This window comes from Schistocerca piceifrons, chromosome 11, assembly GCF_021461385.2.
Source record: "Schistocerca piceifrons isolate TAMUIC-IGC-003096 chromosome 11, iqSchPice1.1, whole genome shotgun sequence".
NCBI lineage: Eukaryota > Metazoa > Arthropoda > Insecta > Orthoptera > Acrididae > Schistocerca > Schistocerca piceifrons.
Genome location: NC_060148.1, coordinates 104505135 through 104526330, shown reverse-complemented (window position 1 = coordinate 104526330; position 21196 = coordinate 104505135).

Here is a 21196-nt window from a genome sequence, read left to right as displayed (position 1 = left end):
ACCGGTGTGTCAGACCCACCATACTTGCTCCGGACACTGAGAGAGGGCTGTACAAGCAATGATCACACGCACGGCACAGCGGACACACCAGGAACCGCGGTGTTGGCCGTCGAATGGCGCTAGCTGCGCAGCATTTGTGCACCGCCGTCGTCAGTGTCAGCCAGTTTGCCGTGGCATACGGAGCTCCATCGCAGTCTTTAACACTGGTAGCATGCCGCGACAGCGTGGACGTGAACCGTATGTGCAGTTGACGGACTTTGAGGGAGGGCGTATAGTGGGCATGCGGGAGGCCGGGTGGACGTACCGCCGAATTGCTCAACACGTGGGGCGTGAGGTCTCCACAGTACATCGATGTTGTCGCCAGTGGTCGGCGGAAGGTGCACGTGCCCATCGCCCTGGGACCGGACCGCAGCGACGCACGGATGCACGCCAAGAACGCAGGATCCTACGCAGTGCCGTAGGGGACCGCACCGCCACTTCCCAGCAAATTAGGGACACTGTTGCTCCTGGGGTATCGGCGAGGACCATTCGCAACCGTCTCCATGAAGCTGGGCTACGGTCCCGCACACCGTTAGGCCGTCTTCCGCTCACGCCCCAACATCGTGCAGCCCGCCTCCAGTGGTGTCGCGACAGGCGTGAATGGAGGGACGAATGGAGACGTGTCGTCTTCAGCGATGAGAGTGGCTTCTGCCTTGGTGCCAATGACGGTCGTATGCGTGTTTGGCGCCGTGCAAGTGAGCGCCACAATCAGGACTGCATACGACCGAGGCACACAGGGCCAACACCCGGCATCATGGTGTGGGGAGCGATCTCCTACACTGGCCGTACACCACTGGTGATCGTCGAGGGGACACTGAATAGTGCACGGTACATCCAAATTGTCATCGAACCCATCGTTCTACCATTCCTAGGCCGGCAAGGGAACTTGCTGTTCCAACAGGACAATGCACGTCCGCATGTATCCCGTGCCACCCAACGTGCTCTAGAAGGTGTAAGTCAACTACCCTGGCCAGCAAGATCTCCGGATCTGTCCCCCATTGAGCATGTTTGGGACTGGATGAAGCGTCGTCTCACGCGGTCTGCACGTCCAGCACGAACGCTGGTCCAACTGAGGCGCCAGGTGGAAATGGCATGGCAAGCCGTTCCACAGGACTACATCCAGCATCTCTACGATCGTCTCCATGGGAGAATAGCAGCCTGCATTGCTGCGAAAGGTGGATATACACTGTACTAGTGCCGACATTGTGCATGCTCTGTTGCCTGTGTCTATGTGCCTGTGGTTCTGTCAGTGTGATCATGTGATGTATCTGACCCCAGGAATGTGTCAATAAAGTTTCCCCTTCCTGGGACAATGAATTCACGGTGTTCTTATTTCAATTTCCAGGAGTATATAATTCTGACAACATTGTTTTTTTAACATCTTCAGTGCAGGACTATCAATAAAACCTATTTACTTCCTTATTTTTACTAAGTCAAGAGCGATGCAGGGACTTCTTGGACACCCTGTAGATGAAATAGACGCGCATAGTAACATGATATCTGTCTTTGTTAATACTCTTACTTTGTGTTGACATGCCGCCTTACATAGTTCTGGGTAACTGAACCTGGGTAATGTGGATAAACAACGCCCAGGCTCCTCATCCAGAGAAGACTTTGGATTCAGCTGCCTGCAGTGTACGGGCACCACCTACTTGCTGTCGTTTTCTTGCAGACGAGGAGTGGCAGCTGGAGGACAGAAGCCACGATACGCTCTCTGTGAACACTGACTGCGTGCAGCTGTTGGTGAACGCCCTGGACCACCCCACGTGTCCGCTGGAAGACCTGCCACTGGAAGCCGTGAAGCAGCGCGAGCGGTGCCGCGAGCAGCTGTGGGACGACGTGGTGCAGAGGTCGCCCCACATACCCGTCACCAGCTACCTGGCCTACACGCAGAGGATAAACGTCAACCTCTGTCTGCTGGCCTGGATGGCTGTCAACTCGTACGGCATTTGTCAGGACGTCCCGTTTAGTATGATACAGTCCGTACACGATGCTCGCTGCTATTTCGATAGTCCTGATGATCAATCATGTCTGCAGTCGAACGCTACAGACGCCATCTGTTCTGTTTCCAGAGCTATTCTGTTGCTGAAGTGTCGTGATTTTTCCTCCTTTAAGGCTTCTGATAATTGTACGCACTTATATTACCCATTTCAAAGTTTCCCAGTTGCATTTACTAAATCTATCCGCATACTGTATCAAAAGTTAACAGAAGAAACCCTGAACTACAAAAACAGTTTAACCAACGCCACCTTGAAATACAAGGATTTTAAAATCGACAGCTTGAAGCCTTTGGAAATGTCATTTATACTGGTAAATATCATTTTCCGTTTTTCGACTGCCGGAGTATACATGTACCTTCCCCAGTTACGTAATTTGCCTGGGAAGATACTCTTGTCGTTTCAGATCACGTGCATAGTCCAGATCCTGTGTTCTGAGGTCGTGTATCGTATGGCAGGCGTCCCTGACTTACCTACAGCAGTGCTGATAGACAGCGCCCTCACACTTCTCAGCTGTATCTGGCTGAACTCATTCTGCTACCACATGTATGCTTGTGTTCGCCATCTCAGGCTTCCTAACCAGCTACTACCTGCTGAAGTAAGCCAGTTATTCCGTCGTGAGATGCTGTGTGTGTTTATACCGTGGAGTATAGTATGTGTGGCAGCTGTTGCTTTGGAAAAGACGAGTAAACATTACCTCATCCACAGTCGCATAGTAGTCCTTGCAGGGATTTCAGTGTCTGTGGCATTCAACTTGGTTTGTCTCGGACTGATTGGATACATGTACCTACGTAATCGGTGCTCCATGCGGCAACTCGAAATTGTTGATAACAAGAAATTTGCCTCAAAGAAGCAATATCTTTTTATGTCAGTTAAAGCCATTATATTAAGTGGAATAGGAATTATTATTAGAATTGGGTTCCACCAAGCTCAGGGAATAGCGCAGTTAGTGTACTATATACATCTAGCTACGATGGTGCAAGGACCAGTGCTCTTCGTCTGTTTCGTTTGCAATGGAACGACGCTCCCTCTACTGAAGAACAGGATACTTCTTTGGTGGGACCCAACCAACATCCCTGCAGGTCTAGAGCTGTGTTCGGCAGCCGAGAGGAATCTGGCCAGGAGAAACAATGAACAGTCTCCCTTTTCAGAATCCTCGCTGTAGCCTCCTTCAGTATTTTTCGCAAATAACTGTCTCCACACTACACTGCATTAAACCCAGCAATAAAATGGACTCTACCTGGTATGACAATATTAAATGTCATTAAATCTGATATCGTACAGCCAGTACTTCTCTTTCCTAACGTCTCCTTCATTTATAACTGTGTGCTTATTTGTGAGTGGTAGCCTCTGTCTACCTATTCTAATGCACTCAGAATACTTACTAAAATTGTTGGGAATTGCTTTGTGTGTACAACAGGCTGCGTCAATCACACGTCCTGTTATATACAAGGAAAACGCAGCACGTTGTCAGAGGAATTCCCGTTCGTCAGGGTCATCTACCGTGGCGATGGTGCATTTCTGGACACATGTTCGTAGGACGTTTTTTCTCCGTTTTCCTTCGAGGATCTGTCTTTGCAGTTTGTCGGTTTTATTAATGTATAATGTATGATTATAGTAAATAACATTATGTCTGAAACAAGGAAATTTTCCATATGTGTGTGAAAGATGTACTTTTACATGATTTGTAATTCAAGTACCATGACAAGAGACATTCAGATACTTATAAAATCAAAAGAGAGGGGCCAATGACTGAAGTGTTGTGTGCATGAAAGTGTAAATGGGTTTGTTGAGCTTATTAGTGGTTCGATCACATAGACTGGCTCAAACAGGTATAGTAATAAAGTAACACATGACTTGTTGTGTGAAATGTGGCTTGAAGTGAACGCAAAGTGTCGAATGGCAGAGTTATATGAGATTAGCATTATTGGGTTTGTGAGACAAGATGATGATTTGTTAAGCTAGAGGTTTGTAAGGGTACTATGGCATTTGTTAAAAGTTAATGTTCCATGTGCCACTCTTGAGCAAGGAAGAACATTACTTAAAGGCGTATTTGCAGAAACAGTACTGTGGAAGGATAAACTTGTACCAGTACTGTGAGTCCTGGTAAACATGTGCCATAGTAGCTTCACTAGAAGCACACAGTACGCCGAATTGTGATTCGTAATCAATAGACGATCTCCAATTTGTTCAAATAAAACCTGAGTGTGCAAAGTAAAGGAGTGTTTGTGTGAATTTAGTATCCAGCCCAACTGAAAATCCTGTGATAAATAGTACTACGTGGAGTGATTTTCGTGAATTTTGCATTTACCAGGCACCCGCAGTGTCAACCGCGATTTTCGTGCTGGACGCAGTGGAACCAGAGGCCGCAGCGCCACGAGGGAGGCAGGTGCCGGGTGCAGCCCGCCTGGCCGCAGGGGGGCGCCGGCAGCTCAACACATTCTGTAAAACCGTTTGACGAATATTTGCAGGCCGTGCGCCTCGATTCTGTCAGCGCAGCGCCAAGCCAACCCTGGCCCGCTTTGCATGACGCCACGAGAGCGCGCCGCGGCCTCCTCTTTAGGTGGTGGTGGGCAGAGCCGACACGGGGCGCACTGGGGGCGCTTAGCGGCCCACCCAGACAAGCGTCCTGCACCACCGGGACACGCGTAAAGTCGGTCCGACACAGGGGTCGCCAGCCGAGCCTCGACCCGCTGGAAAGTATCGAACCTCATCGCTCGAAAGCCAGTAGTTAACGGCCCTCGTGCTACCTACTTACCCCCAGGCAAGATCCCGAGTTCCGACCGCAGTACTGGGAACATTCACAGCCAAGTCCAGGAAATTACTATCGACTGGCTGTACGAAATACACAGTTCAAACTCAACAGGAAGACGGTCACTCAAAAAACATTACTCCCAGATTTGGATAACAAACTGAGATTATCGCTATCCGATTACCCCAGCCAAGTCAGTCATTTGAGTCGGAGCACCACTGCCACTTAGCTAACATCACAGAGTTTTCACTGAGCTACAGTTCGCCGTAAACGCCCGCACTAATCACTATGCAACATTCGCAGATAACGACAGGAAAGTTCTTAAGTGGTAACGGATGCGCTCAAACGAGAACGCGTTTGGAAACTCGAGAACACTGTGCGTCGCGACACAGAACTCCGCTCCAGAGCGCCCGCGACCCGCCACGTCGGCCACACGGGCGCCGACAGCCAGCTCTCGATTCCCCGAGCCCCGAGCCTCTCCACGAAATCCTTCTACACGTGGGCCTTTCAGCCACTCAGGAGCAGCAGAGGACTGGAAGCCCCACCACTGGCCACTCCCTGCTGCTGCTTAGAGCCACTGCTGTCACGTTCTGGTCTTCAAAAAGGCGAACCAGCGAGCAGGTATGGGTGGTCAGGGAATCACCTGTTACAATCCTTTGACTCGTGGGGTATCAAGCATTAACTTCTGCAACCGATATACCTATTAAGGGTTTTCCTCTGATATATCTGGAGGCAAGCATTCTCGCAGCCGAAACTGCTTGAACTGTTGTTACATGTACGTAGTTGTTCGTCGGCACATGTGTTACTCAGACGATGTCCCCTGCAAAGTGCATCATGCGTAACTCGCGCCACTGTCGCCAAACGCAGCATTGTCAGAGCGATTCAGACTTGGGATCAGCAGTCTGCACAACCGCCACACTCTGAGACAGGGACGACCAACTCGCATCTGGCGAGGCGAAAGGCACAGAACTCAACGCTGACTGCGACCGTTCTCAAGCAGGGCGTGGGGACTATGGATCGTCCTGTTTCCGATACGCAACAACAGTTTTCAGCGCACCAGACTGAAGTAGAGAACTCTGTCTCCAGAAGATCTCCAGAAACGCAACGCTACGCGAACTAGCCGAAAACCCGGACAAGAAACTCGAAGTAAACAGGCAAAGCCGCCAATTACAAAAAGTTTACACTCATCCAAATACATCTCAGGAGGAACAAGGTTTACAACTGGTTGGATGCAGATGGAATGAAAGCACATCTAACACAACTTATGGCACTTTAGAAAACCCTACAATAAACTATACACTAAGAAGGTGGCAAAGAAACCGCCAAATCGTTGTAACCTGCATTAAAACAGTTGCTTGGGTCACCAAGTCGTTCACAAAAAAATCCGAAAAAATTTGCCAACATCACAACACACCCATCAGATTTCGAAACCCGAGAGAACAGTTTGAGTTACTTACCGATCTGAAGCAACAGTAACAGAAATCACACCGCACGCCAAACACTAAGCAAAAGAGAAACTACACAGACTCACGCTCGCCTTTGTGATAACCAATTTTGACCGTGATACAACAAACGAAAAAACTGAAGGGGACCTAAAGGTACCGCGAAACTAAATCAAAATTCCCCGCTATTGCTTCCAGTCATCTATAGTTACAAAGAACCAACTAACAAGCTGCTTGTTCACCATTTCAGAATGCACTGTGTACCCTGTGGTGTCACCGCCAGACACCACACTTGCTAGGTGGTAGCTTAAATCGGCCGCGGTCCATTTAGTACATGTCGGACCCGCGTGTCGCCACTGTGTGATCGCAGACCTAGCGCCACCACAAGGCAGGTCACGAGAGACGATATAGCACTCGCCCCAGTTGTACGAGGAGATTGCTAGCGACCATACGGACGAAGCCTTCCTCTCATTTGCCGAGAGCCAGTTAGAATAGCCTTCTGGTAAGTACATGGCTACGACCTAGCAAGGCGCCATTAGCCTTACCTACTTTGAGAGTTATAGTATAAATGTCTCAAGAAGAATGCTGTAGTCATCAAATAATAAAGTTAAGTATAAAGCAGCTACGTACTTTTCTTGCTACCATTCAATAGTTATCCTGTTCCAGAATTGACGCCCGTCGGCGTGAGTGTGTACGCGTGCCTTTCTATCGGCTACCCGTCACTGTGGACTGGCTGCCTTGTCAGTCCACTTCAGACCCCACAAGGTTGGACTATTTAAACACTGCCTCCTCAATAACAGCAACGTCCATATTGCAACACTTTCCAATAAGTCACGAAAAGCTGTGATATAAATTGAAATGTGAAGAACGGAGTCGAGCACATCCAATTTTTAATTGCAAAATAGACCCGAAACAAGAAGCACCAAAATGCAGGAGCTGCAACACTGATAACGTTAATAGTGATGAGAGTCACAAAGAAAGACCAAAACAGCCTATCTCAGCAAACAAAACTGAAAACATTAAGCGCATTGATCAAACTATCACGGTCTTCGGCCAAGAATGTCACGAAAACAATTAAACGGAAAACATACTCTGATTCTTCACTACAGCCCTTCCCAACATGATATTTGAAAGAAGGGAAATAATAACAGCAGTTTCTAAAAAGCTCCTACTACGTTCTTTGGCGAACACGGATCCACGTCTATATCGCCATATTGATAGACAAGGAGGCCTATGCCCAACCTAGCCTGAGACACCAGGAAGCAAGAATTGACCTTCACATTCAAGCCTAAGAAAGATATTGCCACTATCTGCATTGTCAACACACTGGGTTTCTGCTCTAAAAACAAACTCCCTAAAGGCATAATAAGAGAAAAAGAAGTTGGTATTATAGTCGCAGCACGTACCCCATGAGCAGGTAGAGAAATCAATCTAGATAACTGTATCTGTCACGCAAACCAGACCATAGTAGAAGCTGAGATAGATGCTTCAGAGTCTTCCATATAAAACACCACAACGATGTATCCTGCCGCGGTACTGCCAACTGATCTCGTGAATTATATACTCTCATTTTGCCCAGCTAAAGGAACAGGAGGCTCAGTACTAGATCTGTGATATTTGCTGAAAAATTGAACAAGAAAGATATTAAACTTGTTGTAGCCATTTTGAATCACGCAAGACTCAGAAATGACTCGCCGCCGTTTATCAATCACTATGGCACTTCTACCTTAGAACATATACTGCGTACAACATAGCTACCCAGATTCTGAAGCTACACTGAATTTGGCGACTGCATAGCTAACGAATACCTCACATTTATTATGCTGTGAACCACAAAAACTAGGAAAAACGATCATAAACTCACTAAATCGGATAGCCGAAAAATTCAGATTGATACGTTTTAACACAAAACCTAACGAATCAACTTTTCAAACCACTCCTTATAACATATCGTAATCACCAAATACAAGTGGAAGCAATACAACCTGCTATACCTAAAACTACCCTAAGAAGAAAATAACATAACAAAGAGAAAGACTCCTGACGTACATAAGAAACAAAATTAAACAGTAGGGAAAGTCTATAGACCATACGGCACTAACCAAATGGATATGCTACGATTGGCTTGAACATTTTCAATGACCTAATAAGAAGAGAAACCCACCAAATGATGCGCGAGGTAATCACAAGAATTAGGTCCCACAATAGCAGTAGTTTTTGGAAAAAATTTCCAACAGGTCATAGCACACCATTTGCGAACAGCCATCCTTAATAGCAGATGAGAATGTCATTCATTACTGACGACCTCAAAAAAGTTCCTCAGAGTGCTAGAAAACCATTCACGGTCATCCACGGTATCCAAAATTCGATGAAACCGACGAAGATATAATACTCGAAAATCCGAATGCAACCGCTTAACATCCACTACTTTATAAGATTGACGAATATGAAATGGAAAGAAAGCAGCTCAGAGACTGGAGGCACTGGAAGATAACAAAATAAATCACTCAATTCACAAGACACCTGCCTCAAACACATCAGACGTTTCTTCATCGCGGCCATGAAACTGAAAATAGTCTCTCTAAAATAGAAGCAAGATAAAATCAAGATGATTTCCCAACCCGAAAGGCCAAAAAACAACACCAAATCATAGGTTACCGTGCTCTCAGTGACAGGGAAAGCTTTCGAGACAGACTAAAAATATTCAAGGAAGAACAATATAATCGCACAAGAACAAGCCGGGTTCAGCGGCAACCACAGCACAGGCGACCCGGTCCCAGGACTGAGCAGCAGAGCGACGCAGGCTGAACGCAACACGGCAGGCGCAACGCCAGCACGCTTTCTCGTGGGCGGCGAACGCGCCTTCCATTGGTTGTGGCATGCTGGGCTGCTCTTTGAAACGTTACTTTTGAACTTCCCACCCCAAAGTGTGCAGCTTACTAAAAACGTTGCGGGAAACAGGTAAGTACAAGCGCTGCTTGGTGATCACCATTCGACAAGCATTAAGCCAGCCGCAGCGACGCCACGTGGGACAGTCACGTCTCCACTGCTACACACCAACAACACGGCTGACATCGCTAAAGATCGAGGAACGAAAGAAGAGGCCTGTACAAAGATGACACTGCGTACTGTTGTCAGGGCCCGACATGTGGCAGAATTAACGAGCAGGTCAGCCCCTTCACAAACAAGCAGGAATCATCACTAAGCAAGTCGAGTAGATTAAAATACAGTGGATCCACGAAATCTATCCTTCATAACCAACCTGTGATTTTCAACTACCCCTACTTTAAATAAATATGCATTCCTCACGTTATCTTCAGAGGTACTCTGACAGTCAGTTATAAACAATGAAGAAATAGGCCAACTGGAAAATAAGATGTTATAACACAGAGAGATGTTGTTGCGCCCCTCAGTGTCAAGACTGGTATTAAAAATAGCTCTCCATTCTACTGTATAACTTGTAGGCCTCTTCATCTCCAAGTACATACTGCAGCCCACATCCATCCCAATCTCCTTACTGTATTCACCACCTGGTCTACGATTTTCACCCACACTTCACTTCAAAACTAAATTGGTTACCTGTCGACGTCTCGGAACGTGTCCTACCAACCGCCCCTCCATTTGGTCAAGTTGCGCCTCGCATGTTCCCACGTTTCTCGGGAATCCAAACTTATCTTCCCTGAGGTCGGCGTCTACCAGTTTTTTCATTCTTCTGTAAAGAATCTGTGTTAGTATTTTACAACGACGAGTTATTAAACCGATAGTTCAGTAATTTTCACACCTACCAGCAACTGATTTCTTTGGAACTGATAACATTAAATTCTTCTTAAGGTCTGTGGGTACTTGGCCTGTCTCATACGCCGGGCACAACAGGTGGGAGAGCTCCGCCGTGGCCGGCTCTCCCGAGGCTGCCTGTAATCCTGCCACAAGACTGTTTACTCCCTGGGCCTCGTTTAGACTTAGATGTTTCAGAACACTGTCAAATTTGATCTCGCACAGTTACATCTTCCACCTCATTTACATCCATGACCACTTCCCTATCTGTAATATTACCTTCAGTATGATATAAATATCTGACATAACCACATTAGCAAAAAACAAACCTATCTGATGTCATGACAGCAGAAAATCTAAATATGATGTAGCTATGCTATTGACTATACAAAGACATAGACCACTACACCATTCAGAAGGACTCCAGTTTCTTCTATATAACATGGCACTTACTTCTGACTTACACGGTTATGTTACAAATCCCTTCGTATCATACTAGAGATTAGTTCCTAAGCATTAGTCTTAAAGACTACTGGTACAATGTAACAGGACACAAAATGCCATAACGATCGTCAAACAATCGCAGGTGATGATTTTTTAAAGGAAGGTTTTAACCCACTCATAAGGCGAATGCCAGGACTCAGCTGTAAGAATAACATCGTCCTCCAATCCGCCAGGATTACACGCTGTGTCCAAACCAAATAAGAGCCTCACATTTAAGATGGACAGCGTCACTACATCATTAAGCGCATTTCCATTCAAAGAGTAACACGTTTGGTAAGGAACATTGCTGCTTGTACTAAACTTAAATATTTTCATTTTCACCTCTCCCCTGTCAACAGTGACTGTAATTGGGATCAGCAACTCAGAAACAGACATTCGTTAACAAAGTCACTCTGAAGTAGTCGACGAATGATCTTGAAATTAACCACATTTTATTAAGACCTGACTTATTAGGCGCTGCAGATAAGTGATCTTATGTATTTCTAAAACGTTAAAACTTAATTACGAAACCTTTTAATTTTCTTGATCGCAAAAACACATTGCTTTACCATTCATTACACGTTTTGGTTGCCAATCAACTATTGTTAGCTTGTAAAAGAAACGATAAACAGGGAATTGCCTTACATTTAACCAAATTTAACAAAGTTACGTAGTACTGTGTGATGATATGCCAGTCATGGTAAATACAATGTGGCTATGAATTCTGTAGGCTTGAACGCCATCATCTAATAGCATATCTTGGAACTGTGTAAGTAATTGGAAAGTACCTATCGGGTGAATGTGAATAGTAAACTGTTTTCAGATATTAAAGAAATAAGCAAATAGAAATAATGAAAACATACCATGCTGACTAATGAACCACATTTTCCATGGACTATTGGTTACACCAACGAAGTTACAGAGTGCAACTCTCAACATATAGTAACAATCGAAACACACTCTTTCGTTAAGAATAAAGGCGCTAGCCCAGCTTAAGAAGCGAAAGTAATTTAAGGAAGAGACACTGTATCTAGTTACTTATATCGAAAATGAGTATGAGCAGAAATTAGTAAGTGTAGCTGCCTTTTTGGCCCTATCAGCTGTTCTCGACACTGCTTGGTGAGAAGCACTTCCTTAAAAATTCACGATTGTGTCGTCAATTTAAGGACTTACTTAACAACATGCTCAGCAATAGAGCATTTCATATCCATTCTCACAATGACAGATATAGGGTACGTAAACCAAATGATAGTTTACTTCAAATGTCTGTTCTGAGTCCACTACCACTTTGGTCTGTACATGCACAGCTTACCAAAAGTCTTCAAAAAAATTTATTTATGTTGATGGCATTTGCTTGGTGGCTCAGAGCCTCAACGTTTCTGATACTGAAACCTCTTTAGCCACTGATATGGAAGTCTTAGGTGTATACATCAAGAAATAGTGGCTCCACCTAAATCCACAGAAAATAATTGTATCTACATTACATCTATGCAGAAGACAGTCAGAGTGCACACCAGAAGACAGATTCAGAGACCAAGTCTCGTTGTACTGCATTACACCATAATACACAGGAACAGCGCTAGATAGAACTCTTGACTTACAAGTAGCACCTAAAGTCAAAACGAGAAAGAACAGTCTTCAAAAATTTGGTGGTATCTTATGGGGAGCTAATGCTCGTGTTTTGAGATCCTTAGCTCTAACCCTATCATAAGTGCTCTGTTGCTGAAGATTACTGTTCGACCAGGATCAATAGTGCTCATACTAACAAGATAGATGTCCAACTGAATCAGGTATTATGGGATGTATTCAGAGTACAATCGCTCTAAGACTTCCTGTTCTCAGCATCATCCCACCCCCAGCTCTAAGAAACCAGCTCTCCTAAAGGTCTGGAAGAACATTCTGAAGAATCCTCAGCTGGCCAGTCATCGAGATGCTCCACAGGCAGAACATCAACAATTGAAATCAAGGAAACCCTCATCATGCACAGCAGAGAACCTCGTTGTGTCCTCTTTGATTGTCAACCATTTACGGAAAATTCAGTGGAGTCCGTCATCAATAGTCAACAAGCATCTAGTCAAGGACCCATTCATGCAGACAGGATTCGATCTCCCCAGACATCAGTAGAGGATCTTGAAATGGATTAGCAGTGGAGAAGGCTGATGTGCTTATCTCAAGCATGTGGTGAATGTTCTATTTACAGACAATTCAATGACGCTTTCTAAATATTCCAGTTTCAATGGCCTCAGTATTATCATAACAGAAACAGGGTCACATGTTGCAGCACGCTTGAGGCAGCTGCATGTCATGCCAGCTGCTGTGACGTCACATGATGATCAAATCTAATGCTAATTCCAGAGATCTCTTTATCCTCACACGTGCTGATTCGATTATGTGCATGCTTAATCATCAGGATATGTAATTACCCAGGGGCTGTCTTCTGGATCCTGAGGTGTATGTCATAATTTCATCAAATAATTACAAATGATTTATCAGTTATGCTTCTCCCATGGTCTTGGTCTCTGTATCCTGAAGTGAACTGGACTGTGGATACTGAAATAGTACTTACCGACGAGAGTCGTGGCACAGTGTCATTTTCACTATGTCTTCACTGCTTAGAAAGTGTGTTAACTGCCCTGTCGTCGTGCTATGTAATTTTTGCATGTTATTGCACTAAGTCTTGGGATTTCGAGGTCATCTATACAGCTCTATGATATTATCAGTTCATTTCAGAATGCTACTATTTACCAGTACATACATGTTAGCTTATGGTTTAAAACATGTAAATGTAGGATTACCATGAAATCGTGAGTGTGAAGTTATAGTATAAACTGAGGATGTCCGTCGTAATGTAAAACACAATTTACTGATATGAGTTAGATCGAGCATTGTTAGCCGATGAAGCACACTGAGAAGTTGATGACAACAGACTAAGGTCCTTTTCAACATCCTCTTCACATGAACATCTGTAGCAATAAAGCAACCATCATCGACCTGTATAAAAGTGTCGTGAAGTTGTATTGGTTATGCAGTGCACTACGGATTGCAACAGACAAATACGGTGGCAAGTATATGTGAAAGCGTTACTAAACGATGTTGTATGTTATGTAAGTGAATGTTGCATACAAGATGATTTAGAACAATATGTAAACACATGTATGCTTGCAGCACCAAGGGCTGCTACTATAATCCTATAAATATTGAAACTGTAGAGCCTGGTTTACAGACAGAGAACGGAGATACGACGTTGCTCCTGTTGGATTGAACACAATGGAAGCAGAACTTATAGCATAAGAAAACCAGTTATTTAAAGAATAATGTAGAGATATAAGACAGAATGAATATTAAGAAATGTGTCAACAATTGTTTTTTTTATTTTGTGCATGTAAAAAATGTTAATAAACAAAGTTATTTAAAATGTGTATTTATCTTTCATTGGAAGAGCACCAGTGCAAAACAAATATTATGCAAGATATTTACAGATATGATAAATACGTCATACTATTCTGCAAACCCTCAATCATACATACAGTAAATATATTCACTCATTGAGTGAATAGAGCCAGTATGGTACAGTGTCAAAAAATTTCGACGATATAAACACACACTTAAAACACCTTAAGAAGGGTTCAAGTTACTTGCAAATACCCACATACTTAAAACAGAGATATGAGCAACTGAAGACGGTATTGACTTTGTAAGAGGAGGTCCAATAGTACTACCTTCAGGTTTTCTGTTAGGACAATGCTTAGCATTTGATGCTAAAAAGGTTTGCAAATCTGATCTGCCTGTAGATACACACATCAAATTGTATTACATCACATCGGTTCCGAGAGATCCAGAATCTATACAGAAAACTGAAGTAGAATCAAGATAAACATCATTTCCGCCCTTTTTATTGGTCATGAAAACCACACACTGCATATCGTTCCACCATACAGCGAGACCTTCAGAGGTGGTGGTCTAGATTGCTATGCACAACGGTATCTCTAATACGCAGTAGCACGTCCTCTTGCAATGATGCATGCCTGTATTCATCGTGGCATACTATCCACAAGTTCATCAAGGCACTGTTGGTCCAGATTGTCCCACTCCTCAACAGCGATTCGGCGTAGATCCCTCAGAGTGGTTGGTGGGTCACGTCGCACATTAACAGCCCTTTTCAATCTGTCCCAGCCATGTTCGATAGGGCTTATGTCTGGAGAACATGCTGGCCGTGAGATACAGGAGGATTCCAGTTACATTACATTATAGTCAGGCAGAGGTTCCGAAATCAGGTATTGGATTGTAGGCATACCCAGGAGCAGTTATAGACTCAGCTCAAAATATAATAGTGGTGAAGAGTAGACTGAAGTTTGAAACATTAGTCAGGAAGAAACAATACGCAAAAAAGTGGAATACGTAAGTACTAAGTAATGGAGAGGCAAGCTTAAATGTCTCTGATACTGCAATATAGCGCATTAGCCAGTTCAGTAGAATAAGAAGGACACTTCTATAAAGAGCGATCAGAGAGAAACGGTCCAGTAAACGAAGTTCTAAAATGCATACCTTATGAGCTATGAGCACTTTTTCACGTTCGATACTGTGGAACGAGCACTAAATAGTTTACTTCTCACTCTTTTTGACGCGTCAGTCCTTTTGTATTTTGTTCTTTGTACCTTACGAATATGTCTATAGTAGTGGAAAAGGCCAGTTACTCGTTGCTGATAGCAAAATTTAATCATCCTCCTCTCGACCGTCATTTCAGCATCGTCAGAGTTCTGAGGTGCAGCGATCATGGTTCATTAAGTTACTTCCTCAGTTTGCACATATACCTGCAAATCCATCGCTATCCTCCGGTGGAAATGATGAAAGTAACTGTGACTGTTCACATGTATGAGCTACGCGTGGGCATAATCGAGGCATTTCGAGCCGTGGAACAGAGAATAATTTTAGGAACTGGAAAATATATTTTAGAAAATGCTGCTTGTTCGAGATATAGGCACAGAAGCTCAGGATGACTCACGAGAAATATGCACAGACAGTCCAGTTACGCTGGATTCCCTGAAAAATTACAGCAATCTTAGATAAATAAGGGCATAAATGAGAACTGCGCAAGGGGAAGTGGGACAATCCGGAACCAACACCAGCAATTGTCAGAAGTGAACAGCAGTCGGTGCCAGAAAATAACAGAATCACTTCATTATAAGACAGCAGGCATCAATAACACAGGACATTACCTACGTATTTTTCGAAACTTCTTTCGAACGGAAGAAATCAAGAGATAGATTTCACACTTCTGGAGATTGTTGTAAAGAATTATTTGCCCTTCAACAGCCGGCCGCGGTGGCCGTGCGGTTCTATGCGCTCCAGTCCGGAGCCGCGCTGTTGCTACGGTCGCAGGTTCGAATCCTGCCTCGGGCATGGGTGTATGTGATGCCCTTAAGTTAGTTAGGTTTAAGTAGTTCTAAGTTCTAGGGGACTGATGACCACAGCAGTTGAGTCCCATAGTACTCAGAGCCATCTGAACCATCTGAACCAGAGAATGCCAGCTCGGAGGACAATTTCCAATACACTACTAAAACAACAGTACGCCATGATGAAAGAAATTGTAAGAGTCAAAATAAATTCTGCGGAAGCGGTTGTGCTGACAATTGATGGGTGGACCTCAACCACAAATGAGAGTAACTTGTTGGTGACAGCACACTACGTTAAAGACCTGGAGCTGGCATCTTCCCTCCTAGAGTGCTTTAAATACGACGAAAGGCACACGTCAGAAAAACTCTCCGAAGAACTGCGACATGTCACAAGGGAATGGGGCATTCAAGAAAAAGTCGTGTGTGTTGTTAGCGACAATGCTGCTAATATTGTGGCAGCTGTAAGACTCACAGCCTGGAAACACATCCCCTGCTTTGCGCACACACTCAATTTAATTGTTCAGAATGGGCTTCCGCACATTCAAACCATTCTGAATAAAGTAAAAAAAAAATTGTTCAATTTTTTAAAAGAAGTTCAAAGGCCTGCACGAAACTCAAAATGATGCAGGAACAGTTGAAAGAGCCTGTTCTGACACTAAGACAGGACACTGTTACAAGATGGAATTCAACCTATGATATGCTGCGAAGAACAATCGAGGTTAAGAATTCCCTAATGACAGTTATCACTCTGAATTATCCGGATCTTCCAAATCTGGCTGCAGAGGACATTGCGAGTGTAACACAGGCCTGTGACCTGTTGAAAGTTTTCAAACACTGCACCGAGGAAATGTCAAGTGAAAATGTCACTGCTTCAAAAGGTATACTCCTTAGTCGCTCGTTGAGAAAATGGTGTTGCAGCTTTGTTAATAATGGCCGAAAAGCTAGCTAAAGACCTAAAATGACGGCTTCGAAATATACAGGGAAATTCCATTTTTGCAGAAGCAACTTCATTAAATCCCCGGTTCAAATTACAAGGTTTTTCTGATAAAAATTCTGCTGAGAAGGTGAAATTAAACCTGATTAGGCACTGTGAGAAATTTGTGACGAACACATCCACTGCTACTGCAACAATCTCAGTCCCAACCACTGAATCTACTTCTAGTCTCTGGCTCGAATTTGACGAAGTGTTTTCCAGGCTGCAGAGTAGTCCACACCCGAGAGCTGCTGCAATGGTGGAAGTGGACAAATATTTACAAGAGCCCCTGCTACAGAGACAAGGCAATCGACTTCAGTGGTGGTCTGAACGGCTGTCAGTATACCCCTCGCTCTCTGAACTTGCAAAAATACGACTGTGTATTGTCGCAACCTCCACGCCGTGTGAAAGAGTGTTCTCGAAGGCAGGACTCCTTATAATTGACAGAAGAAATCGCCTGACAGGAAAAAGTGGAACAAATCATGTTATCAAACGGAAATCTCTGAACATTCACCAAATCCGTTGATGTTTATTCATAAATATATATGTATTTTTTTAAATATAATTAGGACAAACCTTAAATTGACATTTAGTGTAACTATTTCAATAATGTGTACGAGATGAACAATCCAACATGAACGATTATCTTTCAAGCGTGGTTTCGACTCAAGCTTCAATTCCAGACTCAGAAGGTAAGCATTTTACTTTCATATTGGCTGTGCGTGCTCTCACAGACTTTCGTGTCCTACATGACACTTCAACCTTGAACCTTGACCCTAACTTCTTACCGGATGAGCAACCCGGACACATCTAACGACACTGGTCAAAACACATCTAGACGTCGAATGTTTACCTACGCCGTACTCTCATCTCTATGTGAAACGGTTCTGTACTGTGCCACGTCGGTTGTAGTTCACTGACACTGTTAACGGGTTGCCAGAGTACAGACACACTTCTACAACTATGACTGGTGCCGCTTTTACTTTGACCAACGCTTGCCCTTAACAGGTAATTTTATATAGTCAAACTCTGCTGTCTACTATTTGTAGAACTTTTCCCTTACTTCGATTTCTGAGGCTAAAGTGTCAGTTTTTATGTAAGACTCTGATTTATGTAAGATTCTGAGCAAATCCTCACTTTGCTTTTGTTTCCATTCCATCACCTGGTAGCAAGGTGAACTGATGCGACGAAAATGACGTCAATAAAGTAACATCCTATGTTCTCCTACATTTTGAAATCACTAAAGGATTCTTTTACACATCAAAATGAGTAAATATATAGAATTTTGAAATTCGCCTGTACTTCGCCTCTCCATAAACTGATGTCAACAGCGTTAGCAGATTTTTGTGAATCGAGCTTACACTCTCCATGGTTAGCGGCGCCACCTGGCAGTCGGCGCTTTCGTGTAGTAAAAACATACATACATATATACATTACATACGCGGCCAGTTCCCTGACGGCCGTAGTACAGCCACTCCCTGGTTCCTGCAGCGTTGCGAGTGACGGACCATACCTACATCCCCACACGGGCTGAGTGATAGTTACCTCTGTCAGAGTCTGTGCATTCCAACACAATAGTGGCATTGTGAGCAGTGGACCTGTATGGCTGACGTTGCACACTGCGTATCCAGTACGACCTACTGTCGGCAAGTTCAGTGCTTGATTTGTGACGGTACGCATAGGTACTCCCCACTGGTGTCTCGGTCTTGGGTAAAAAAAAGGATCGATACTGCAAATTTTGAGATGTGGTACCCCCCCCCCCCCCCCCCCCCGCTGCCACTCTGGAAGGTCACCACAGTATCGGAACCTGTTTTTTACAAATCAAGCACTAGCTGAGGTTAAAGCTGTACACCACTTACCAAATGCACTTCATGTCATTATTTTTGTCACGGTATATAAAATTTTTCAGTGTGTGCATGGCAACAAGAGCGATTCAGCTCAACAGATTATGGCGCTGTGTCATGCCTAGTGGCTGATACGTACCAATAAATATTACTACTTGTGTGTGTGAATGGAATTTTAAGCATAAAACGTATAATGCTATAGTTGACCTCTTTTATGCTACCTTTTTGTGTTTTAGATCTGAAGAAGTCTCGTCAATGATCTGAAACTAGTAATCAGTAGAGGAGTTTTAGCGATCATGAAATACGACTTTTATCCACACATTTTACCATAACAGATCGCCCATCATTCCTTTAGAAAATGGGAAATAATAACGAAAAGAACTTTAACTTTTGCGCCCAAGGGCATATTTTGCACTGGGTTGACGCCACCTGCGACCGCTATTCTAATTCGGTCTAAATCTCATTTGGCAACCCAGAATGCCAGTTTGATGGCGCATTGTTGAATGTCTAGTTGCTTAGTTTCATTTTCATGGTTGATTTATAGACTAACCATTATTATTAGCAGTTTGTCACAGTTGAGCAAACGTGTTTGTTTTCAGGAAGATTTTCTACAATGAGTCATAGAGACCTGAACGAGGCGGAAATTTTCGCTTAACATCTAATAGGCGAACAAGTATCCGAGTTAAGGGATTTCGAGTCGAATTATTTAGACATTGAAGAGAATACAAATAAAGAAGATACGGGAGGGGGGGGGGGGGGCAATGAAGAAACAATGCACACAGACAACACTCCCAAAATGCTACAAGTTCTGGTAGAGTGCATCCAGAAGCAGCTCCAAGAATATGTAAAAGTGGTTCTGCGAACTTGGCCCATAAACCTCAGCGAAGAAGTACACCTGGGAAAGAAGTATCTGAATCAATCAAAAAAATTTTCACTTCTGAAATGGTTAGGAAAATAACTGACGATACTATTGTATCATCTGAATGCAAAAAATTGATCTCTTGTTAGCGATCCTGCGCTATACGCTGTACAGTAACACATACTACAATATACTGTTCTACTTAACGTAATCTGTTACATTAGTTTGCTTTTAGGATCTAAGATGTACGTACTCACTTTGCATTTGACGATGTATTCGTTGTGACGCCTGATTTGAAACCAAAAATCTGCAGAAATCGAATGTTTGAAAATCAGAGTTACCTCCCCAAATAAGCAACAAAAAAAACTAACATTGGATCTTACAGCCGATACATTTGTCAGAAAATGGAACAAAAATACGTAGTTTTATTCGGTAAGTCGCAAAAAGAGACGTCCTAAGGGACTTTATAAGTATAGTGTTCATATAAGGTTTAGATGGGACCATTAGATTCCTGTGTTATAGCCTAAATACAGCATTCATGTACGGTTTAGATAGAACCATTAGATTTCGATGTTATAGCCAATAAGTCGTTAAAAGTGATGTCGCTATGAACGGTCTCGACTGAATGTATCCACAGGACGTGTGGCCTGTAATTGAAAAAGTGGCGTGCCAACGCGTCTCCTCGAGGCTTTCAGGCTTGCAGCGAAATGACCACGACGAGAAAAATTGAGGAATTGCAGCCAATATAAGAGGCCTTGCCGACGATGGCCCCAACCACGCGACATTCGCGAGCGGAACAGGAGTAGGCGGGTGACAGTGTGAGGAGAAATGTTGTTGAGAATATGTTCTGGGTTCGAACCCCAGTCCAACACAAAGCTTCAGGTCACGGCATTTCAAATAAGTTACATGTGAAGAAGCAATATTTAACATCTCTCCTAGTTCCTCAACAAGGACGATAGATGCTGGGTAGGAATCCGCGTCCGTTAAAAATGTTTACGTTATGTAATTTATAGTTGATATTTGCTAACTGATACTGTGTAAAATCGAGGTATATCACTCTCTGTACGCCTAGACAGGAATGACTGTTAGTTTCCGTCAGTCACGAAATCTTTGCTTAGTCTACATGACCTGGATTTGAATCCATATGCAGAATGGGACGGTTCGTCGTGTCATTTGAAGTTCATAGATATTCTGAACTAGCTGCTCGTGAATAACTTAAGTTTTTAATGTCATTTTGCGTTAAATAATAAGTACGGTATGTTACTTTGAAGAAAAAATCATGAATATGACGAACTTACTACGTGCATTACCTATCCGACGTAACAATGAGAGTGGTAACATTTGAGGTATGTCATTTATTGTAATAAATGTGAGCTTACAAGCGTTAAGGACAGTTTATATGTGATAAGGGGTTCCCTGATATTAGTACTATCGTGGTATTACTTTACATCTTGAGTTACTGCGATACAGACCAGTGTTTTCTAGTGGTGACTTGTTGGAACCATTTTCAACAGTCAAACGACTGTACTGAGAGGCTATTAGAGGACCTGCTAAACAGCTGCGTTATGCGGGTTGCATGCGATTCAGGCAAAATGCAATTCGATTCGTTCGGATATTTTTGAGCATGACTGTTCGTACAT